The sequence below is a fragment of the Enhydra lutris genome, unplaced genomic scaffold (assembly GCF_002288905.1).
Source record: "Enhydra lutris kenyoni isolate GAN:26980312 unplaced genomic scaffold, ASM228890v2 scaffoldscaffold56, whole genome shotgun sequence".
Lineage (NCBI taxonomy): Eukaryota > Metazoa > Chordata > Mammalia > Carnivora > Mustelidae > Enhydra > Enhydra lutris.
The window spans coordinates 7158696-7163396 of record NW_019154140.1 but is presented as its reverse complement, the minus strand read 5'-3'; the positions used below and the strand labels follow the sequence as shown (position 1 = coordinate 7163396).

Genomic DNA, 4701 nt, shown 5'->3' with positions numbered 1-4701 from the left:
TTTTGAATTAGACTGTATTTATTTCTAAGGGAACTCTGGGTTGAATATTGACCTTGCCTTATGCAGCCAAACTAGAACTGATTATACGTGCCACCCTATGCTAATCTCATGATGATTTACCTCCCTAACTAACATCTCTTTGTGGGAATGGACAAAGGAGAGGTGCTGACAAGGTTTCTATTGACACTTTATAAGCTTTCTTTTTTATCATTTATAAGACACAACATTTCCCATCCTTTTATTGTCAACCTTTCTGTATCTGGTATTCAAGGTATAATTATTTTAAGTAGTATTTAGTTAATAAACTCTTAGTCAAAGAATTTAGTCTATTTAAATTTAACATAACTACTGATGTAGTTGGATTTAACTTTCCACATCTGTCACATCATTTAATTTCCCACAAATGTCACATCTGCTCTATATTCCTTTTTCTCTCCTTTCTTGCCTCTTTTTGAATTAACCTTTTTTTAAAAAAAATAACTTCATTCTTTCATTTCTATTAGGAGGCAATCTTTTACTCTTATTTTAGCTATTACCCTGGATATTACCACATGTATCCTATAAATTAGTACTTTTACCACTTCCTGGGAGATGTAAGGATTTTAGCACAGTTTTTAACACTTTTCCCCCCTCTTCAACTTTTTGTGCTGTTATTGACATGTATTTTGATTATATATATGTATGTATATACATGTATACATATATATGTATATGTATATCCTCAAGACATTATTGTTACTATACAGATCAATATTTACTAAACTTACATGATGGATATTAAGGAGGGCGCAGGATGTGATGAGCACTGTGTGTTATATGCAACTACTGAATCATTGACCACTACATCAGAAACTAATGATGTACTCTATGTCGGCTAATTGAACTTAATAATAAAAAAGGTAAAAATAAAAAAAATAAACTTACATGTTCAAACTTTCCATTGCTCTTAATTCATCCCTCTATTTCAATGTTACCATTTAGGAATATATTCCATCTATGTAAGGAAATCCTTTCAGTATTTCTGTTGTGTAAGTATACTGGTGTTAAATATCCTTAGCTGCTGTTTATCTGAAAATATTTCCCTTTCAATTTTTTTTTTTTTGAGAAGGCGGACTTTTAGTAACTTTTTATTACCAGGTTAAGTCATGAAGTTACAAAGTAATTAGAAATTTCTGAAAGAGTATTACTGTTTTTTTTTTTTTAAAGCCTCATTCATTACATACCTAATGTCTAGTATTTCTTTGGTATACCACTGTTCAAAAGGTCCTGGCCAAAAAAAGTCTCAAGGAAAACACTCAATACAGTGTTTTAAGCATCACATTGTTAATTAAGCTTGTGTGAATTTGAGGCCTCTAAAAGAAAAGGAACATGGAATCAGGTAGGGCTGGAGACATTGGCAATGCTTAAGCTGTCAGCAAGACTGCAGACAGCAAGACCAAATAGTTTTTTTCTGGGATACTCTACTTGAATTATTATTCAATTACTCAGCATAATACATTTTTAAAGAAATAAAATTAAAATGATAAGGAGGTTACTGCTTTATTTGGACTACATGTCATAATTATATTTAGCAAATTCAGATGGTCATAATAAAAATAGCCTACACCATCTGTAGTTATGAAGATAATGATTATCCATCTGGCTTTTTATTTTTGCTGGACAATAATACAGAACTGATGAGCTATAAATGATACTATTTTATGTCATAAAATATGATTTTTTTTCATTTATGTTTAAAAGCACTTACCGCTTGAGTCAGGGTAAGGCTTGTTAAATGATTAAAGGCAATTTTATTATAGCAACATGTACTTCTATCATTTAAAAAAAATAAAATGCATGTAAGAAACAGTTTTGTTTTTGTTTTCAGCCTGTGAAATTGAGTTATTTTGCTGATGTAAAAAAATAGTAACTAATTTTAGAACACTACCTTCTGAAAATGCCAGACACCCATTTCTTAAATGCATCAGATTTATAGGATGTCCCATCTCAGATTTGGCGAGAGCAAAATTATGCAAATGACTGATTGCTCAGCTGAAACAAAAGGCAATTAACATGTTGGGAACAGCCTATGGAGCAAGGGAGCACAGAGCTAGAAGAAAAGACTTTTTATTTAAAGGCAAAATATCCCCAAGTGGCCCTCTGGCACATGCAATTTCTACTCTCACACTCACCAATATTTATGTGATCTCCCCCTTAATTTCTTTCTTCTTAAAGGGCTGATTGGACGGACTTATTGAGAACGATGTCCATTAAAGAAAAATCTTTCTGTGGTTAAATTTAACTTGTGATAAGTTTGCGGAAGTTACAGGTAAAGGGGATAGTGAAGAAGTCAGCTATGATCCATTTATTTAAAGGTCAAACCAGCTTCATTGTACACTTCGAAGACCTTCTCAGTGATGCTTACATAGGTAGCTGTTCTGTTCTGTTCTGTTCTGTTCAAAACCTAGGTTATACTTTGTGGCTATGTGTGTGATTTGCCTGGCAGAAAACTCCAAATGTAAGCTAAGCCAGAAAGCACATTGTCTTTCTTGGATATTCTGTTTTGGAACCCTGCTGTGGATACAAGGGGAAAAGTTCAATGGTTTTCTCTAAATTTTCTTTCTAAACTATCTTGTACAGACATGAGAACATGGAAGTTAGAATCACTTTCATACTTGAAGGTCAAACAGCCATAGGTGACATGATTTATATTCTTCAGCCACTCAAAGTAAGATATTGTCACTCCTTCAGAATTCAAGTATAGATCAGGAATAACCATAATGCTCCTCTTCAGAAAAATCTTATCAGCTTCTGGAGTTGTTGGTTCATTGGCAGTTTCAACAATGATCTTGGCTTTGACTCTGCACAGGATTTGGTCACCTGCTTCTCATTGGCAATAGGGATGAGTATGCCACTTTGCTTGTAAGATGCTTCTTTCCTGGGGCTTTGCCTTGGAGAAATTCAGGATTGATCCATGTTGCAATCTGAGTTCCATAGACTCCCAACAGATTCAGCAACACCAACACATTTAGCAAAATTACAATACAAATATAGACCGCAAAATTGCCAAATCCATAAAAAACAAATATTTTTTAAATAACAAATTTTAAAAAACAAATTTTCTCCAAACCCTGGTGTCATTCTGAAAACGCTCATGAAAGAGACTTCATTAAGAAGTTTCAATCCCTCTCTGCTTGACTTATTTCACTCAGCATAATCTCTTCCAGTCCCGTCCATGTTGCTACAAGAGTTGGGTATTCATCCTTTCTGATGGACTCTGAAAAACAATCTGAGGGTTTTGAAGCAGCGGGGGGTGGGAGGTTGGGGGAACCAGGTGGTGGGTATTAGAGAGGGCACGGATTGCATGGAGCACTGGGTGTGGTGCAAACAATGAATACTGTTAAGCTGAAAAGAAATTAAAAAGAAAAAGAAAAAGAAAAAAAACTGTAAAAAAAAAAAAAAAGAAGTTTCAATCCCATGCAAAACACTACAGCCAGTAGCAGAGAGATGTGGGTAGATGCAACCCAGACTGATGGATTTACCAGGATGGCAGGGATGTACATTATTTTACATGCTCTGTGGTGCTGGCATACGTGTCAGCAATCTAGGACATCGCTTGCTTGCAATATGCCCATGTCTAGGGAAGTCACATCAACGCTAAGACCAAAGAACAAAACAAAACAAAACAAAAACAAAAAACCAAACAACTCTTTTTCGTGAGTTCCATGGTGAAACCCCTTTGATCTTTTCCAATTCATTACTAGTGTAGTTCTTGTTATTAACACCAGCATTAGCCACCCCCACCCCCAAATGGCACATCAGCCACAGTACATTTGGATGTCACAAGGGAAGCCAAAACTTTTACTTACTTTACATTCATATCTTTGCTGTAACAGGAGCGTGCAGTGCTGGCTGTGCTGGGCCCCATAATCCTGGATGACGTCCCTGGCGCGGTTGTCCTGTAGGATGGGGAAGATTTGGCTCAGCAAGTGGTTGCAGGGCTTGAGGATACGCAGGATGCCACGGACCCGGTTCTGGTTCTGCTCCTCGATCTTGCCATTCTGGACTTGTGACACCAGCTTGCCCTCCAGGATGCTGGCCTTGTGGTTGAAGAAGCTTTCCACTACCTTGAAGAAGTAGCAGGGGCTGTCCCTCCAGCCTGCTGCCACCATTTCAGCGGCAGTGGTGTTTCGTCCAGGCAGCGCCAGCTCTTGGAGGCCCTGAGGAGGGCTGCCTTTTAAACTTCACGCCTTCCCGACAGTCTTCTCCCCTTGCGCACCCGCCGCCCCACTGGCAACAGTTGGGGGCGCAGCGCAATGCCGCCTGGGACTGCCTGACAGGACCGGCATCCCCTGCGCGCGTGCGCACGGACCTCTCCTCTGCCCGAGCATCGGTGCGCGAGGTGCTGGGTGGAGGTGGAGCGCTCCGCTCTCTCGGTTTTTGAGGTACATTCGCTTTCTACGGTACATTTTGAGGGCTAGAACTCTCATCTTCATTTATTTACTTTTATCATTTCTAGAATATCTTCCCATTGCCTTAAGGTTTCCGTCACGTCTGTTGGGAAGTTTTCAGTCTACTGGTGGTTCTTTCAAAGGCAGCCGTGCGCCTTCTTTCCCAGGCCGAAAAATGGAGGCACTTGACCCAAGGCCCTTTCTTGTCCCATCCTTGGGTCGTTCCTGAATGATGAGGGTGTCTGTATGCTAAAGGAATTCAGCCGGCACC

The 4701-nt window shown here is 38.7% G+C and overlaps 1 pseudogene; it reads right to left on the bottom strand.

Moving 5' to 3' along the window:
• Nucleotides 1–2344: 2344 nt before the first annotated feature.
• LOC111157742 lies at nucleotides 2345–4151 on the bottom strand (annotated as a pseudogene).
• Between the last annotated feature and the right edge of the window lie 550 nt (nucleotides 4152–4701).